Source organism: Podarcis bocagei, assembly GCF_964188305.1.
Source record: "Podarcis bocagei genome assembly, chromosome: 8".
Taxonomy (NCBI): Eukaryota; Metazoa; Chordata; class Lepidosauria; order Squamata; family Lacertidae; genus Podarcis; species Podarcis bocagei.
Window position 1 is genome coordinate 61,010,259 of NC_138133.1, and position 20,158 is coordinate 61,030,416.

At 43.2% G+C, this 20,158-nt stretch overlaps 1 protein-coding gene and 1 long non-coding RNA gene across 8 annotated transcripts in view; one reads left to right on the forward strand and one right to left on the reverse strand.

The window, feature by feature from the left end:
• LOC308593110 overlaps nt 1–17,257 on the reverse strand; it is a 36,876-nt gene extending 19,619 nt beyond the window's left edge. Inside the window, exon 1 of one of the 2 annotated variants that reach the window (XR_014010730.1) lies at nt 16,979–17,229. This is a non-coding gene — a long non-coding RNA (uncharacterized lncRNA). Of the gene's footprint in view, nt 1–16,978 lie in introns of both variants that reach the window. The other variant, XR_014010731.1, reaches the window with a different exon arrangement.
• ZFHX4 (zinc finger homeobox 4) overlaps nt 15,056–20,158 on the forward strand; it is a 185,514-nt gene continuing 180,411 nt past the window's right edge. For 5 of the 6 annotated variants that reach the window (XM_081204234.1, XM_081204238.1, XM_081204240.1 and 2 more), the window contains exon 1: nt 15,056–15,534. The gene's annotated coding sequence lies outside the window, so the exon portion shown is untranslated. Of the gene's footprint in view, nt 15,535–17,278; nt 17,794–20,158 lie in introns of those variants that run through there. The other variant, XM_081204235.1, reaches the window with a different exon arrangement.

The window sequence follows — 20,158 nt, forward strand, 5'->3', positions numbered from 1 at the left end:
TTCTTGGTGTCCCTGGGTAGGGTTAGGGGAAAGTCCTTTCTGAAGAGTCACTGCCAGTCAGACTAACTACTGGGCTTGATGAACCAATGGTCTCAGTTTGGAGCAGCTTCCTGTGGTCTCAGGGGTTCTGGAAGGCATTTTCAAATATAAAGGGCAACAAGGAAGAATGTATCAAGTAATTTAACTCCAAATGATGTTTTCAGGTGTCACAGAACATCTCAGCAAGAGAAGCAAAGATCATGGGTAGGCATATATTATGATAGGAGGGCAACTATATGGATAGGAAAGACAATAGAAGGCTTTGAAGATAAGGATGAGGAGGCTTTGGTTTGCAGAATTTTGGAATAGACAGGAAGTCACTACAAGGATTTGTGGAGGGTGTCATGTGGTCAGAACAACAAAAGGGGTGAACTGAGGACCGAGCTCCAAAAGATATGTGTCTTTTTTAAAAGAAAGAAAGAAAAGAAACGTGTATGCTTGGATTGCCAAATTATAATGAAATATCTAGTAAATAAAATCACAAGAATGAAAATACTTTTAGGATTAAAATGTATACTTATGTTTGAGGATGAAAAGATGGAGATGGAGCTGTTCCTTGCCTCTACAAAAGGCTTTGGGTCTAATTATTTTTAAGTATAATTCAACCAACATCTTCTCATGCTTAGCTGCACTGAGTGACACTATTTGTGCTGCTGAAACTGAGCAGGTTGCTGTCAGTTTAAAAATGACTATAATAAAAGTGACCATGAAGATGGATCTTGTGATTTTGCGTTTCTAATCAGTCATCTGTGAAGAACACTTTTGCTTTGATTCAGCAGACTGGTGACAGCCATGATTGATAGTGCATGAGGATGAAAAAAGGTTATTAACTGTCTTCCTATTAAACTCAATGTATTACCCCTCTAGGTGCATCTCATACTTTAAGTTAAAGTACTTACTCAGGTAAGGTCAAGAATGAACTCTATAAACACCATATCCATCCTGTTGTAGATGAACAAGGAACTCCTAATATTAATGTTTTTGGAGAGTTCTGCATTAAAGGATATTTGAATTCTATTACTATCATTATATAGATTAATACAAAAGTAAGTACAAAAATTGGAAACGTACTAGAGACAACATTGCAGCATATAAGATACAATGACATGCATCCTGATAATAGTGCCCAAGATGCATTATCCCCCAAAGATGCATGGCAATGCACTGTTAAAAATAACTGCTTAGTAGCAATATCAAAGCTTCCATTAAAACAGATAAACAGATTTTAACTGCAGTTAACAAAATATGAAACCTACGTTACAGATACAGTAATAGGAAAAATACAATGTAGCACTACCTCTAAGAGATTTGTTTAAAATTGATTTTAGTTTATCTGCTTGTGTTTTCATGTTACTCATATTCACAAATTTGGACTTGAAGAAAAAGTCATATCCAATGAAATAGATAGACAGATGGATATAGATGATTCCTAAATTTTCTAGAAAGGCTTGCTTTTCTAAAAGTGATGACTATGAAGTGACTAGCTTTGAAGAGGGTGAAGTACTATGTTCTCTTTTGCATTTCTGTCAGTGACATGAAGAAGAAAATTCAACGAAAGGTGATATAATAGTACAGGTAATATAAATATTCATACATGCATTTATTTTCAAAGAATATATATTAACTGCTTTTATGTGTAATTTAAAGTTTGCTACATATTAATCCATGTGATAAATTATCATAAATTTTAAATATTCTGAATATGTTCAATATTTTCACATTGTTTTAAATACTTCACTGATATTTTCAGTAGACAATTCCTTAGTAAGAGGTTTTTCAAACAAAAGAAACCAAATATTCACCTTCTTCTCTAATGAAATGTATAAGAGGTTTAAAATAACCTTTTAGCATATCAAATAACTTATACAGCACCCCGTCCCCACCTGCAACAAATATATTTCTCATGACTTTCTTTCAGAACATGTTGCCATTTTACAATAAATTGTAATTCAGAATTTTAATATGTCTTAACTTCTTCAAATAAGACTTTAGCTCACTCTAATTTAAAATTAAAATTCCAGCTATTTTAATTGTAAAGTGATTATTCCAAGCAAACTTGCTTTAAAACAAACATCTGCTAAAATCATTTAAATTCTTTATATCAAATACTTTGGTTATGTACCATAAAATATTGAAATATTTTTCTCTCCCCCCCCCCCACTCCCTATTCATAATGTTACCATAGTTCTGTAACTGAGAAAAGTATTTGGTATAAGACTAAAATGAGCATCAAGACTAAATGTATACTGTCTAGTACCGACATAGTATCATGTTCCTTCAGAAAGAATGTATAAGGAGGAAAAATCTGTAAGGTATCTGTTGCTGTAATGTGTGTTACCCTCAGGTGTGAATTTGGTTATAGAAACAGGTTTTCCTATCTGTTTTTTTATCAATTGAAATCCTTTTTTAATCCCATGTGAATTTATAACTGGGCATGCTTTCATTCAAACAATTTGTGAATTGTCTCCGGATGTTGGTGAACAACAATTTCAGGGGTGAGGGGTGTCATATAATTTAGCCATCAATATTACTGCATATTTTTGTTGTTGTTGTTCAAAGGACATTTCTATATTGGACTTCAAATAAAGGAAAGAAATGAAGTGGTGTTATAAACCTGATGAGGGGCTTCTTATTTTCACTCTTTTTAAATGTTTCTTTTCACATGTGCCCACATATGTATTGTGAATTATTTCAGGGGAAGAGAAAAAATATAATTATTCCCTGGAGAATGCATAATGCATTAAATGAATAAAATTCCAAAGATCACAGAGGAATCCAGCTAAAAAATAGTAAACAATAATTGTTTTAGGCATGTAAAAGCATTTTGGAGGGGGGACAGGACTGAAAGAAGGTAGGATTATCTGGATTAGCTAACACAAATTTATATGAACCTGTTCCTAGATTACCATTGGGAAAGAGATTCTGGTTGCATATCTTTGGTCAGAAGCTGGGTAGTTACTTGCCTGAACGACCAGTTACAAGCCATGCTATGATATTTGCTTCACAAAACTATTTCGAGATTTTAAAAAAATGGTTGCAGACTTTAAAAAAACCCCACACACATTCATACTAAAAACAGTGAAGATGCTGTCATGAAATCCGGAAATAATTAATCAAGGTTATTTCTCCATCAATTTCAAAGAAATGCTCCAGCAACATCAGAAAACAACACAGAAGCCATTTAATGTGAGACACCATTCCCCTGTTCTATATTTGGAACCTAGAATAGGCCACAAAAACCCAATGAACTGCACTTGCAGAGGCAATCATGGGGGCATGTTGTTACTGTCAACCATTCAAGGCATGATTTCTGGCTATCAGGATTTAAATGACTTTCAGCACCATTTGCAAACTACTGAAAATGGCATTGCGTAAAGTGAACTACAGCTTATCCCACAGCTTTAGCTGCAATGCACACGGTTGCTGGCACTACTGCAGCTAAAATTGCATTCTATACTGCATTGTTGTGCTCCCCATTTAAAGCTGTAGCCCTTTGGTTGATTATGGAAAACTGTAGTTGTGCACAGCCTTGCAGTAAACCTTAGGACTCTGTAACAGTGACTCTCTTCATCCCAGCACAGTCAGATGGGTCAGCTGCAAAGGCTACAGTAAATACAGCCATGTCATTGCCATTCCTGTTCAGCGGGTACAATAATGCTCTGGAGAATGGATCCAAGAACCAGTAGGAGGAGACTTGTGGAATTCTTGCTCCTTCACTGGGACCCTAGTATAGTGCTTGCTCAGATTTTGCAGAATCAAGTAATTGGCTCCATTGAACTGAACAAGACTAGCAGTGCAGTTCTAACCATGGGGAAGTGATAGTAGTTCAGTGATAGAGCACAAAGTGTCAAGTTCAATTTCTGGCATCTCCATTTAAAGGAACCGTGTAGCAGATGATGTGGAACACCTTTTGTCTGAGACCCTCTGCCAGCCAGAGTATGCAGTACTGGGCTATATGGACAGGCTAACCTAGTATAAAACAGCTCAGAAATAACTTCCAGACTATTTATTGGAGCTTATTTGCAGATATGCGTACATAGGATTGCAGCTTTAAAAAATTGCAAATACACTTGCTTACATGGTATATGGATCACATCTTTTGCCCTATAGGTTGCTCTCTATGCAGAGTTAAGGGCATGAAGCAATGGTGTAACAAACTAAAATTGCTCTGCTGAGTATAGCATTTGTTTTCTCTTTTACAATGCAAGAGGTCACTTTCACTGTGTTCAATGGCACACTTACTCCTTACTAATATTCGTTTAGGATTCTAATTTTACAGGGCTATCAATCTATTCAAAAGTCTATTGAAAAGTAAGTCCCATTAAATTAAGCAGAACTTACTGTCAAGTAAGTGTGTTTAGGACTACTGCCATAAACTCCACTTGCCACTTCAATTAAGGGATTGGAGAGCCTATGGGAAGAATCCTGAAACCACTCCCAGTAGCTTTGATTGCTGTTTGAACAATCTACCAAGTATCATACAATTCTCTGTCTCACATCTGATGAGATTGAATTCCAAAGCAAGAAAACTTATATCCTATGAGACAAATAAGTAATATATGCTACTATGATATACAAATTTGGTACTCAGTAAACAAGTGGCATGTATTGTGTGCTTTATACATAATTAGTATCCAGTACTAAAGAGGTTAAGTTATTGATGCAGAGGCTATAGCATACGTAACTCACATTATTTATAAAATCTAGCCTCATAAACACAGGTTGCACAGGGTTTTTTTGTTGTTTTTGCTGACTTTGCTTGTTGTTCAGTACAGAAGCTAATGCACTCTGCACATGCTCAAACACCCTCTTGTTATAAAGCTTCCTTGCTTTGTTATAAAGCTTCCATGCTTTGTTATATTATTGCTGCATTATATTAAACAGGGACATTGGAAATCCATTGAATGTTGGAACCACTGGTGTTCCTGCCACCTCTTTAGTTTGTTTAATGGTAGGCCAACCCATCCTGAAAGCTAGGCCGTTCAAAAATAATATGTAAAAGTAAGATAATGTTTAAAAGTAATGTTTTTAAATGTTTAAAAATAAAGAACCCTACCATTAAGGCAGCAACAAGAATAAAAAATATTGTGAGCGGGGAAAGGATATGTTTTAATGTGGCAAATTGTGCATAACATGAATGAGTCCTAAGGACAATAGTACACTATAAACGGGACCAGGTGATGGGGGAGGGGGGAGGTTTTGGCACAATCTTTATCTAAACCTTTACAAGTTAACCTCATTCCACAGTTGAGTGAAGAGAAGCCCCTGAGAACTTTTCTGTTGCCCTTGCAACCCTGCTTGTTGTATAGATGGTTATCTGCAGTAGGCTCTCTCAGCCTGAAAGGTCACACAGTGGAAGAGATTGGTGGAAACATTATTTTAAGAGTGAAAACACAGAGAAACACACATATTCTAGAAGTCTGGTAGAAGTGGTCTGAAAACACCAAGCTACAGTTCCCAGCATCTTTATCATACTACAGTTCCCAGGGTTCTTGGGTGGGGGGAAGCCATGTGCTCTTAGAACAGAGGGTGGTTGTTCGAGCATATGCGCCTCACAGAATGGCTGTCTTTGCCATAAAGAATGTATTGAGGACCTGGCCACACAGGGGCAGGTCCGGTTGCCCTCCCCACTCATGCGCCATACTACTTGACTATGCCCCAGCAGCATCATTGGGGTGCTCAGTTACCTTGCATAAGGAGGCTATGCAAGGTGAGCGCATCCTCCAAGCATTGAGCACTGGTTCAGGTACTGCCCTGCCTTACACTGAAAGGACACACGTCACGGGGGCTGCAGCCCTATACAAAATCACATCAGAATATGTCCCAATGGAAATAGTGGCACTTGCTACTGAGTTAATATGCACAGGTTTTCACTATCCATCCTGCCAAACTCATCACCTGCATCCTGACTTGCATACTTTGCTCACTTCACATGCACCAAACTTTTGCTGCCTATTTGCAAGCCCTTTGCAACTTTACATTTTAGGTGTGTATTGACCAACTTCCAATTTTCATTCAGCAAAAAATTACATACTGCTTGTTTGGTAAACAAAACAAAACAAACAAACCACTAAGCCGTTTATTTATTTATTTTTTTAAAACCCCAGCCGTCAGCCATACATAAGGCTACAAAAGTTGAACTGAGCCCTGAAAGGCACAGCAAGGACCACACAAGGCCTCTGTCGCCTACTCTGGCTACCTATCCCCATCTCTTTGCAGCTTTTCCTCTTTTCTTCTAAAGGAAAGGAAAAGCAGAGGAAAGCGAACATTGAGGGGTAGGGGACAGGAGGAAGCTAAGCAATAGAAAGGAGCGAGCCGGCCATTTTTTTGAGGCCCTCGCGCGCTTGGCCGCGTCACCTCGGCGCGAGTTTTGATAGGTTCGCTTCGGGGCTGCCATAACTTTGGTTTCTCGGCCCTTGCCCAATTCAGCCAATGGCGGCGGGGAGGGCGACGAAAGCGGGAAATGGCAGCAGGAGTTGAAGCGGGAGAAGGCGGCGCTGCCCTTTGTCAAAGAGGACGCCACGGAGTGTGTGTGTGTGCAGAAATAAAGCCCCCGAGGAAGAGAAGGAATAGGGGGGTTAAGTAACGGAAGCCTAGCCTCACAAAAAAGCTACGAACCGAAGCTGCCATGTTGTCACAACTGACCATACGAGAGGCCCTCCCCTTTCCTTCCATCATCATCATCATCATCATCATCATCATCATCATCATTATTATTATGGACGGCGATAAGGAAACCTAGATAATGGGTTCCTAACCCAAACCATAAGTGTGGAAACCGACTATACAGACCGCGAGTTTTACAGGCTCTGTCTTGGGGGAGCTGAAAGACAGGGAGATTTCTTTTTAAAAATGGTTAACCAGATTTAAACGCACAGGAATTATATATCTGAGGAGGGGATCCTATATTCAAAGCATAGAAGACTATAAGGTGGGGAGGAAGCAAGTTTTTGAACGCTTCTCCCCTCCCGCGAAGGACAGATACTGAAAGGAACTAATGAACCTCAGACGACCGCCAGGGCTATATTTGTGCCCCAAACCATCCATCTCCTATGAGCAGACCGAACGGCTTTCAGTGGCACTTGCAGCCCGGACATTTACTCCGAAGTAAACTGGCAGCCGTGTGTAAGTGCAGAATTACAGCTCCCAAAGCCTCATCCTAGGCTGGCTGGGATCGCAAGCGCCAAACTTCAGTGATCTCCACGGGATTCCATTCACGGCCGATACATTTTTAAAAAAAGAATATATTGCAATACATTGCGACATGCAGCCAGAAGGAAATCCCATGGAACTCAGTGGGACTAGCTTCCAAGTAAAAATTAGCCCGGCTTGGGCGACAAATTGATTTAAACACCGGTGACATTGGGGGATTAGACGGTCCCCATGGGAACGAGCTGCTTTAATTGGCTGGCGCATAGGCTTAAATATTTGGTGGATCGTTGGTAGTTTGGATTGGTTAGAAAGGTTGGAAGATTATATTCACAGTTGGCTTCAAGAAAAGGAAGGCTTGGCCATGCTTTCTTGGAAAGGAATCCGATTGAACGCGGTGGAGTTGACTTTCAAGGAAATCATGTTTAGGATAGTGGCGTCAGGGATGCTTTTCGTTGCAGGGGGTGCGCGCGCGCGCGCCCGTGTGTTTAGTTTCTAAAATGAGAGGTTCCTGAAAGTCCGTGCCTTCTGCCATAGAAACTCTGCCCCCTGATCCGAAGGGCGTGGGGCTTGCTGTGTTTTCTTCGTGGTGACAGAGGCACTCTGCACATGTAGAAAAGTACTCTGTGATTACTTCTAAAGGCTGGTCACCCCTGGCATTTAAAAATAAATCCCTGGCTGCCAACACAAGCCGCTGCCGAGCCTCCAGGATTCACCCCACCCACCCCCAAGGCTGGGCAGAGCAAGAACCTGGAGGTGGGGGGGCGTGCAGCCCTTCAGCCGGGAGGGTCTCTCTGAACATCCTAGCTGAGAAGTCAGAGGAAAGGGAGGGCGGATGCGGTGGGGGTGGTGGAGGCAAGATAATGAAAGGAATCGGTGGGGTAAGAGGAAGGCTGCAACCCCAGCACGGGGGGGGGGGCGGAGAGGTATGATAGTGATGCCATCGGGAAATTGGAAAGGGAGAGACCGAAGAAGGGAGGGAAAGAGGGAGGAGACTGACAGAGAGGAGTCCCCTGGACTGGAGAAGGTGCAGCAGCGAGTGTGCGAGTGTGTGTGTGTGTGTGTGAGAGAGAGAGAGAGAGAGAGAGAGAGAGAGAGAGAGAGAGAGAGAGAGAGAGAGAAGCTCAGGCAGAGGGTTAGGGTAGATTTCCAGAGCTCTTAGAGCTGATCGACCAGCCCGCTGGAGTCACTATTCAACCCGAGTCCCAAACACACGCCTCACTAACTACTTTACAGCCACTTTCATTGATTTTCTTTATCAAATAAACATAATACCCGTTACAGCAACACTTCCTCTTCACGCAGCTAGAATGCCACAAGCTCTGATTGCTGCATTGCCCCGGATTGCAGCAACCCCCCCCCCTCTTTTTCTTTTACCTAAATAGTAAAATATATTATGGCTTGCAATTTTTTCCCTGAGATCTGGAAAGCGCGATATGGACTACATAAATGGATTATTAAGGGGGAAAGCGCCCCCCCTTTTCAGTCTTAACCACCTCCTTGCAGTCTACCACGCAGGCACAAATTTGTTCCTGTAATTCAGATGGGGCTGGTATATTTACATATTTATTTTTACTAATAGATAGTAACTCGATTGAAAGGGCAAAGCTTTCTGTGAACACTGGTCAGGGTTTCTTTTGATAGAGGGAGAAATTAGCATAAGTTTAGCAGTTTCCCCTAAATTGTCAGTCTAGTTGAAAATGTCAGTTTTTAAGTCAATTTCTCTTAATAAAATGTTTTTCCCCTAAAACTAGGTCCTCTCAAGAGCTGTTCTGAATCAGGTTTTCTATATATGTCAAAGGGCTGTTGAATTATTCATTATTATAATTACTATCATCATTGTCATTATCCCTTTCCATGTGGAAATAATTTTATTATCGTAATTTGATATCTGAAGAATTTCCTGTTAGTCGTTTGATAAGATTTTTTTCTGCCGAAAAGAAAAGTTTTGTTTAGAAATGAGAGGGAAATGTTTTAAATGCCTTTATGTTTGGTATAGATTTCCGTTTATCTAATCGATCAGGATGCCAATAAATCGATTAAAGGTTTAGTGTTTTACAAACAGCCGTTTTGTGCTTTTTGATTTTATGTTTTGAATGATTTTACTAAAGCCAGTGGTTTTTCTAATCGCTTGCTTACCCAAACCCTATTATTCTATCCTTTTTATTATTTGCACTTGCAGTTTAAAGTGCATCTAATGAGAAAAAAACACAAATGAAAAAGAACTACTGTAATCTGGTTAGATGACTTGGTGCCCATAGTCCATGTATTTACGCAAAGCCCTTTAAAATCTTGGTGAATTATATGCGATCATACAGTGATTGCAGAATATTAAATTAAATTTAGATAAATCCGCATTGAAGGAGGCAGCACCCAATCCTGAATTTATTTCCCATTTTCTATAACAGCATCACTGCGCTCCTCTCTTTGCAATGACAATGTGCCAAATCTAGGCATTTTGAAAACATTTTCCATATGCTTTAACTGGAGACTGATAGACAAAGAAGAAAAGGAGATGGGCTTTTTCCTCTTGAGGTATATTTTCTTTAACTTTTTCATCAGGCTTTTCTGATCGTCATCAATTTTAAACAAAAAACTGAAAATCGTTAGAGGCTTGTTTTTGTGTGTGTCCCCCTCATTTTCCCCCTTGCTTTGCATCCCCCCTCCCATAATCAGTTCCTGAAGAGTAGAGTTTCAGTTAGCCTTTAATGCAGGACTATAAGAATTGTCATTTCTATACCTTGGCGGACAACATTTTTGAGAGAAAGCATTGATTGATTTACTTTTCGCTTACTGCTTTTTATAATTAAATGTGGTTTAAATTATCCTCTTTTTTTCGGTAAGTCGGATCAGATGTTGCTTGCTGGAGGCTTTCTTTTAACGGTACTTTTAATTTATGTGTAGTTTTTACGGACAACACAGAGGTGGTGGCTTTTATTTAGTTGTAAAATCTACACGTTTTCTTTTGAAAACTTGGCTCCTTGGGCGAAAACAACTTTTTCCTGGGCATTTTATAATCACCGTTTGCCGCAGAGGTAGTTTAGCATATTGTCTTTAACACCAGAAAGATTCCTGTTTTATGGGCACTGTGAACTCTTGGATCTAGGTATAAACTTACTTTCTTGTCTGTGCGCTAAGGTGGGTAATTTTATTGGCTTTTGTTATTGTTTGTCCTTTTTCTGATCCGATCGCTGGATTTGGGGTCTCGCTTCCTTCCCGCTTCTCTCTCTTTCCCTCTTTCTCTCCCACCCCCCTCTCCACACACCCCCGTCCCCGCCGAAGAGAAGACAAAAACGTTTCCCTTGGCTCTGGCCACTGTGCCGGGAAGAGGCTTGTGGCGCCGTGGGGAAGGGAAGGGGTCCTTTGGCCAGGCGTTGGGTCGTTCTCCAGGATTTGCATAAGAGCTCGCGAAGTGTCTGTGAAGTTGGCGCATTGCTATTGTTTGGGTCTAGTCCTCCTGGGCTGTTTTTGTTGATAAACACGAGGGCGGTTGCCGCCAGGGGAAAGGGAGGTCAAAGCAGTGTCAAAGCTCTGACCTCTAAAAGCCCAGAGGGCGCCCGGCTCCTTCACCCACCTTTCTCAGTGCGTGTGTCTGGGCGAGGGGGGTGTGTGTGTTTGTGTGTGTCTGTGTGCACGCGCGTGTGTGCGCCCGCGTTTCCCTTTCCCATCCAAAGCCAAGAAGCTCAGGTTCAGGGTATTTAAAGCCCGCGACCTGCTCCAGAAAGCAGCTGAGCAGAGAGCTGTTTGTTGTCTAAGGGCTCCCGAGGAGAAGGAGGAAATGCTAGCGAGAGCAGCTTTGATTTCTGGTAGCGTCGGGGACGGGGTGGGGGTTGGATCTCTTTTTTTTTTCCTTTTTGCGCAGCTCAAGCCACCACCATCACTACCCCAAAAAGCCAGTCAGGGACTGGGACTCCGATGGCAGGCACGATTTCGTCGGGATGCGTGGCCTGGCCGGATCTGATCGCAACCTCCCTCCCTTTTCCCCTTCGCGTCGTGGCGTAACGGAGATAACTGCCGTCGTAGAACGGGCTGGGAAATGGACAGTTATATTAAATGTATATGGTTACGTGTTGATGTTGGGTGTTGTTGTTTTTCCCCAAAAAGAAAACAAAGCAAAAAAGAGAGCTGTCATTTCCCCTAATCTGACTAAAGAATCTGCAGAGTTCGGGGGGCGTTTTTCTTTCTTTCTTAGACTGACAATCCTTGCGGTTTCGCCCCTCGTGTCAACTTCCCCTCCTCCCCCAAAAGGTCCCGAAGATTGCTCTCAGGTTTTGTGTTTTTTTTAAGCGTGTTTTGAAACGAAGTTGCTGACTTAAACAAAAAAATGTTAGTTAACATACTGCCTTTGTCAAATAGCCCCGGGAGGAGGAGAGACAACAAAAAGGCAGGAGGAGGAGGGGGGTCTCGGGATCTGAAAGTGTCTGTAGCTCAGATAAAGGGGTCTCTAACACGGAGATCTTGTAATACCTCGTTTCAAACTGAGCTCATCTATAGACTTAGGGAGCGCTTTCAAAAGGCACGGATCCTCTTTCCCTTGGGCTGGAGGGGGGGAGGGGGAGGCGGGCCGTTTATTAGGGAATTATGTCGGGTTATTAAAAAGAGGGGAGGTTGTAATTATGTATATCCTCCTCCTGGCCCGGGTGCGTCCTCAGCGCCGGTTGGGGCGAAGGCAAGGCGACTCGGAGCAAAAGTCTGTCAGCTGCCCTTGGCCCCGTCTTTGTCTGATCGGGAGAGTGGCCAGAGCTGGCTCTGAAACCCGCGTCCAGGAAGTTGCTTCTTCAACTCCTTGGGGCTGGCATCTGAGACGGGGCATAGCCACCCCCCGCGTGTGAATCCAGAGAGCATCATGACCACGATCTCTCTTATCTATGTCTCTCGGAAAATGATAGTTCTTTCTCTCCCACCCCACCGCACCCCTTGAGGAAAGGAACCCCCAGTGCCTGGGTGGGTTGCCCTGAGGATAAGTATGCCTGAGAGGGCTGCTCGAGGGACCGGGTTGGGGGGGTGGGGAGGGAAGGAGCTGGAGAGGTGAGGCATAGGTCTTGGGGGCGATTAGCTGAGTGAGCAAGAGGACGAACGAGCCAGTCAGGGAAGGGGAAGCAGCTTGCAGCTGTGGCCGAGCTTCTGGGGGAACCCTCTTGAAACAGCCAGCCAGCCCACCAGCCCCCGGGGTGCTCCTGCCAGAGCCGCGCTCCGCTCTTATCACACACACACACACACACACACACACACACACACACACACACACACACCGCCATCCAACCTGCTGCTGCCTCTCGGAATTAACCTCCTTCGATTTTTTCCTAGCTACGTGGCTATCCCCGGGTTTCTTCTAAACTGTTAACATCCCGGAGTGCCTTTTCCATCCAGATAGCTAGTATTTTAAGGGGGGGGGGGCGGACGGACTAGGGGCTGAGAACACAAAGCCGAAACAGAGGTGAAGGGGTGGGGTGGGCGAAACAAAAACGTTAGGAAGGAATAAACAGTACTGGAAGAAACCTGGAGAAAGTGGACTATCCTTCCTCAATTCCTGCTCGCATCCCCCTTTGTTCCTTTAGCTGGAAACCGCCACTGTTAAAAAGAAACTACAATCATTCTACGAAAGGAGGGACGGAGAAAATGTGCATCAAAAATGCCTTGTGTTGTTAACAGACCTTCGGAGCTTCTAGCAGCCTTGCTTAAAAAAAAACCAAAAACAGTAGAAATATATAAAACAAGGATTTTTGCAACACCTCGCTCTTCGTTTCCTTGTGCTCCTGCTACGTAAACTGTATCTGTTTCTTCACTTGAATCTGAACGAGAGGCATTGTGCTCAGGTGTTTCTTCATCAGACTGGATTTAATTGTCTCCAGGGCTAGGAAATGGACTGCCATCCTTCAGACATGTCTTTGAATGGCCAATGCATTCTGCTAGCTTAGACTCCCCTTCCGCTTCAATAAGAGCCAAAGAGACCTCTTTCTGTCCTAAGTTCCCCGATCTTACTGAACGGGGTTGGGAAATTTCATTTTAGTCATTGTTAACATCGCTGGTCCCTCTCTGCAAACAACGATACAGACTACCCTTTCTTTTGAAACTCAGCTTTCTGATACGCGCACAAAACATGCCCAAGTACTGTTTCCTTTTTATTTCATTGATGAGTAGGTATAACTCTCGAGCGAAAACAAGTTACTCTCCAAAAGCCTTCTACGCACTGTCTTTGACATTAATCATTGGGCTCAGATCTTGAAATTTGCTGGCTGTGGTTACTTTCCACTCAGTTTCTACGAAGTTTCACTATGTTTTGGTTACCCACGGAGAACTGGACTTCCATGTGGGCATTTTCCCCTCCTCTCAAGTCTAAGGGACCTTCACCATGACCTTAAAACATCTGTTTTTCTTACTGCGTCTCCCTATCTCTGGCCTATACAGTGTCTTTCCTGGCAGGCCCTTCATTCATCATCAGGTGGATATTTCCCTCTTAGTATTAGCTCCAGGATTTGCCAAATGTTTCTCTAGATCGGACGGTTTAAGGCCCCTAAAAGATGCATATTTATACCTTGTTTTTATGGAGGATTGTGTTAAAGCTTTCTGTTGGTATTTAGTGCTTAAGGCCTAAGACAAGGTTTTGACGTGTATCCCAGGAATCAGGAACTTCAAAGGCACGTCAGCACGAAGGTTATGGTTCACCTGCGCAGGGTCTTTGGGACTGTAAATATCCTTTATATTTAAGTCTTAGTTACTGATCTTTTCTGGCCTTTCCATTTCTATAATGTTGGGGGAGGGGGAGTAGGTGTCCCTGCGGTGTGTTTGGATGCTCTTTTAATAGACATGATTTTTAATCTTCACTAGGGGGTATTTAAAAGTATCTGGATTCCTACTTTTAGTTAATTATATTTTAATGAAAGTGTCACTCATATTCACATCACATCTGTAGTATTAGGTTAAGATAATTAGATTTTCAAATGAGAAGCGATTGCTTTCCGTCCCTTGCAAGAGAAGATTTCTAGGAGATTTCTATTTATAATGGTGTCGGTGGATTATTGTCTATAGACCAATACAACTCTTCCTTTTCATATAAAGCAGTATCTCTGGTAAACCTAAGGAGAAATATAGACCCTCTCTCTTTTTTGCCTCCATAGGGAAAAGGCAGGTAGTTCTGCTGGAGTAGCATTTGTTTTTTAAAAACCTATTTACTACTGTTATTACACTAAAAAAAAATCCTGTTTGTTATTATAAACTTACTTTTGTTGAGTTGTTGGACCAGTTACACCAGGGAGATTAAACTGCCATGTGTATATGCAATAATGCATATGTCATATGTGTATACATGAGCTACAGATGCAGATATATATAATGTCACCGTATGCACAATATGTGTGTGCAAATAAATCCTCAATAATATGTAAATGATTCTCTATGGCTATAAGAGCAGAAATTTCCGATCTCAGACTCACTCTCTTTCCATACAGAGGCGCATTCCACATTCATTATCCCAGGCATATTTTCTTCCTTTAAAAAAAAAAAAGGAAGGGGGGGAGAGAGAAGAGAGAGAGAGAAAGAAAGAACTTCCCTGGTGGGAGGAATAATTAATTTGCACCCATATCTTTTCACATTCCTGAGCAGTTATGAACAGCAAATCTTCTTTCCTTCCCCTCTGCCTCTTCTCTCTCTCTTTAATTTTCCCCAGCCATCTACTTTGTGTGTCTGTGTGTGTGTCTGTGTTACTAATGAAGTTTGCAGACTTGTGTTTGTGTCCACGAGCTGCTTCCCTGCTGCCCGCTCTGCTTTAGGGCCAGTGGTGTGGCTCTCGCAGCCCCTACGAGCCCCCAGCAGCAGCGGCAGTAAGTCCGGGCTGCGCGTCATTTGCAGTCTGGAGAATGTTGATCACCTCACTAATTACACCTCTCTCTCTCTCTCTCTCGCTCGCTCGCTCTCTTCTCTCTTTCTCTCTCCCCCCCCCCTCTCTCTCATTCCCAGAGTGCATATCGGGAATAGACACACAAAGACATGCGCACTCAACTTAATCAGCCATTTTTTTAAACAGGGCTAAAACGATAATAATTAGCAGAATAAAGACATATCGGATTTTCATTTCCTTTCCTCCTTTTCCCAACCCCTTCACAACCAAACAGCGAGACCGCGGTCGCCACATGCTTTAACAACTCCCGGACCCCAAAGGACCGCTCCATGCCCCCCACTTCTTGCTCAATCATTTTTATTTCCACCCAATAAAGTTGGAGGATTATTTTTTTTTATTTTTTAATGAACCTTCTGTCGTTTACTTGGATGTGATCAGCTGTTAAGTAAATAAAGCAAAACAAAACAGAGAGGCGAAGATCCAGTAAGAACTGCGAGGGGAAATGGAAAGTAAGTTTTTTCTTTAACTTTTATTGAGTAGTTTGTGTTAAATTTAGGTCGAGTATCGATTATCTTTCCAGGCTGATCTTGCACAATCTTTGATATTTCGCTCTCGCTCTCCCTCTCTGCCTGCCTCTTTCTCTCCCTCTCTCCCTCTCCCTCTCTCACTCTCTCGCTCTCTCTCTCACACACATACACACACTCCCATCCCCAGATCCTCTCTATCTCTCCCTTTCTCGCCCCCCTTTTTTACCTCTTTCCCCATTTTTAGGTACCGCTTTACGGGAGGAGGGGTTCCTTCTTTCTCCCTTTCTTTTAAATTCCGGGAGGGTGGATGGGGCTCGGGCGGGGGTGTCCGGGGTTTTGTTTTTTTCCCCTTTTCACGCTGTAACTTTCGGATTAAGTGAAGGACTTTAGACGTTTTGGCGGAAGAGAATCTTTTCGGTGGTGTCTCTTTTTTCCCTTTCTTTCTTTTAATGAGCTGGGCAATGGTCTTATTTGGAACCACGACACGGCTGTCAAAAGTACTTGCCTCCCTTTTCCCTTCTCCCCCTCCGACCCCCTTTAACCCCGGATTCCGGAGCGCGGTGCCTCTGGGGAAAGTTTGGGGTGCCTTTGGGGTCAGAGACGCGTCTTTGGCTTTCGATGCGCGGGGTGTGCGAGCGGCGCTGGGCTCCGAGGGGCCCCTCCGTCCTCCGCGTGTGTTTGGGTGTGTGTGTGTGTGTACGCGCCGGAGATGCGGGGTGCTGTGCTTTGCGGCAGCCGGGCTGGGCGAGTGCCTCGGCAGGCAGCGCGGCGAGGAGCCCGTTAGAGGAGCGCACCGCCGCTCGCTTCCTCGGGCTGCCCGTCCCCAGCGCGCTGCGCTGCGCCCCGCCTGCCCACACCCGGCTGCGGAGCTGGCTCGCCGGAGGAGCTCCGCTCGCCGCTGCCTGCTGGGGCTGGGGCAGCTTCGCCCGCCGCTTTCCTTTGTGAAAAGGCAGCCGCGGGCTTCCTCCTTCCCTTCCCCTCCTCTGCGCTCTCTCCCTCCTTTAGTTGGGGTTCCTGCGTTGTTGGAATCGGACCCTGGCCAATTTTTCCCTTCCTTTTTTAAATGTATAAATAAACCATCGCTTCTTTTCTTCACCCCCCCAACCCCACCCCACCCGGCCCAATGCGGTGTGTGAGCCCAGTCCTCCCCTCGCCCTCTCCCGCAGCGGCTCCGGGTCTGGCTCGCCTCGAGTGCATCTCTCCTCCTTGCGCCGCGGCTCCATGGCAGGCGCGCCTCGGCTTCCCCTCCCTGCGTTTGCAACCTGACCATCGCCTGTAAACATGGGGATCGGGAAACTTTGCCCCACCGCTGGCGGCTGGCGGCTGGCGGCTTGTGGCCCCTCTGCCCTGCCCTGCCCTGCCCGCCCGCCCGCCAGCCCCCTGCCCCTCGCCCCCCGAGCGCACGCTGATGTCTTTCTTTTGTTACCTGCTAGCCGGAGGGGGAGGGGGGTCTCGATCTCACCGGCTGCTCGGGGCACTGGGCCCAGCCGAGAGAGGAGGCTCCGCGAGCCGGGTTCAGCCTCCGCGCCGTCCCGAGGAGGCTTTTTCGCTCCCATTCAATAACGCACACCCTCCTCCTCCTCCTCCTCCTGTTCTCCTCCTCCTCCTCCTCTTCTTCCACCTTAGGTACCAAGACATACATCGCAAACATAACACCCCCCCCCCTTCCCGCCCTCCCCACCACAAAAAAGCCTCTCAACCCAAAGACAACTTGCCAGGCTGAAGATGGTGGATTTACATTGAGCCAGACCCCGCCAGGGTCACCCAGGAAGTCTGACTATCCCTCTATCTGACAGTTGCATTTCCTCTCCTCCATTCCGATCGCCTTTTTCATATTATTATTAACCCTGTTCCATTTTTAATCAAGGATCAGGTAGTTGGCAAAGGAGAGGGAGAGAGAGAGAGAGAGGAGGAAAAAAAAAAAGGAGAGGGTTGATGATGTTGAAGGTGGATAAATATCTCCTATATTTATATTTGAAATTGTGATTTCCCCTTTGGAAGGATTTCCAGTGGCTCGATCCTTAGGAGCGGTGGTTGAAGAGCAGATTGTAGTTTATTCTCTCTTTGAGAGTTTGGTGGATGTCTCAGTGGATGGATGGAAGGAAGAGGTAGTGAGCAGCAGCCTTGGAAGCCCTGCCTGTTGTTGGTTAGATTGAGGCAGAGACTTGGCTGCGATTGGGACACCACTGTGACATGGGCATCGATCGCTTCCATTGAGAGCAATGCAAAAACACAGTCTGGGTATGTAACACTCTCAGTGCCATCAACCCTTGTTTTACTTTCTATTTACTGACAAAACTGACAGAACAAGGCAAGTGAGAAGGGACTTTGCTTTTTAAAGGCTAGATAGGAAAGGGGGAAATGGAAAAGACTTAAAATAAACAGGACTGGAGGGTTGGAGAAGAAAAGAAAAAAATATTTTTTAAAAAAAATATGATTCTTCCATTTTCTATTCAAAGCTACTTTGAAGGAATTTCTTTCTCTTCTGTGCTATGGGATTCTAGGAAAAAAATAGAATACAATTGCAGTAACTGTAATACTGTAATAAAAAGCAATCCTTGCAACAACAGCAAATATCTATATCTGTTTATCTGTATATCTGTATCAGGCTGTTTCAGGCTGCAGGAAGGCACACCAGAATAAAAGATGGCTAGCCAGCTGTTTTTAACCTCTTGCACCTGGCTTGAGAGCTGGGACTCACTTGGATTATTCAGTGAGCCTGGCTGAATATTCATACTGTAGGACCTACATGCTGTGGCTGTAGCATCATCTATGGGCATTGCCTTGGGCTTTGAAGGGTTTCTGCAAAGTAAACATGTATTTGGTTGTTTTCCTTCTAATGGCAACGAACATATAGGGCCAATTAAATAGAATACTTATAAATCTACAGAAGTGAAATCTACTCAAAGAACAAAGAAAGGTCAAGTAAACCATCTGTATAAGTCACAATAGCAGTGGTGGTAGTACCTGCTGGTAGGATTAGGAGTGATACTACCTTAAATGCAAGCTTGTAGGGAATACATCCCTTGTATCTTTCACAATAGACATAAGGTTGTGTTTATATAAAGATTTTATTGTTCACCAGCAGAGACCATGTAAAGAACTATTGAGAAAATCACTGTTTAATATTGCAGAATTTACTGCTTCTATTCTGACTATGAGCCTAAATTTACACAATGGAATTTGATTATCTCTAATAACAGTATTAGATCCTGCACTGGATGGATGAGAATTGAGGTGGTTTTGTTGATTGCAAGGGTTTAATGTTGCATTTCAGAATCTGATGTGGTTTAGCCTTCCTTCCATTAACTGGAAAACCCCTGAGGTTTTACAATTATTTCTTAAAGATAATACATTTAAGATTGCATTGGTAGGCTGGAGAAAAGTCATATAGGCAAGAAGGGAAGCCCTTAATAACTCTTGAGATTCAGACATGTTCAGCAGTTAGATTGGCTCTGACTTCACCAAGGGTCGACAATGTGTCATTTCCATGAAGCCAAATTGCCCTCTGCCTATATGATATTAATGTGCAAATCAATATTTCAGGGATTAAATTTCCCTTCTTCATTTTTTATGGTTTCTACCTCAATAAGTCTCAAGTCTATTAGAAGAGGCTGGATGATTTAAAATCTTTCACTGCAGAATGGCTTGTTGTAGCCTTGTTTCACAGACCATTTTTGGATTTTCGCTCTAAAAGACGAAAGGCTTTGCAAAGAAGTTCATAGTCAATGTAGGGGCATGCGCAATACTGTAAAACCCTTTTCAATTTAGAGATAAAAAGGTATTGAATATATGCATATATATGATATATACATTGTGCTGCTTTAAAAATATTGTGTTAATCACTTATTGATTTATTTTGAAATCAATTGAGGCTTCTTTCTCTTGTTAGTGATTTGTTAGCATTTTTATGCATTTTTCCCACCACCAGCAGCATGCTTGGATTATTTTGCAGTGAGTATTATTTAGGTCTTCTTTGAAGAATATCTAAAAATAAGCATGTTAAGCTAGTTAACATAAGTGATATTAAAAGTCTGCTATTGAGGCTGAGTGATGTTAGTTGCATTGAATTAATTAAGAAAAGGGATCTTTTACTGAGATGTTAGTCTTTTAAAGTGGATGTGCATTGGTAGTTTTTATTGAGTGGTCTTTTGAATATTCATGATTAGTTAAAAATGGAGAGCGATCAAGGAGGAAACCCTACATGGCAGAAAATTTAGGTCACATACAAGGTTGTGACTTTATCGCATATTGGGAAGGCCCTACTGTCTATCATTTTGATGCTGTTTTATAGGCTTAGACCATCTGGACCAAGTTCCGCACAGCTGCATTGATTTCGTATGTGATAGAACATTTTTTTCCATTCAGTGTGAAATGTTCCTTCCTAAAAACATACACTAGACTCGCTTAATTTAGTCTGCTAAAAGAAATGTACATGAAAAAAGGACAAAAGGCTCTTTAATCTTTGCAAGCTGTTTGTTTTTCTTCAAGATTCCTGTCTGGGTTTGAAAAGTCGTGTTTATTGAGATGATTCTGAGGTGTGACATTAAAATAATATATGATTTCGGGGGTCTCTGCTGAGTCCTGCGCTTCTCCTTGCCTGTCA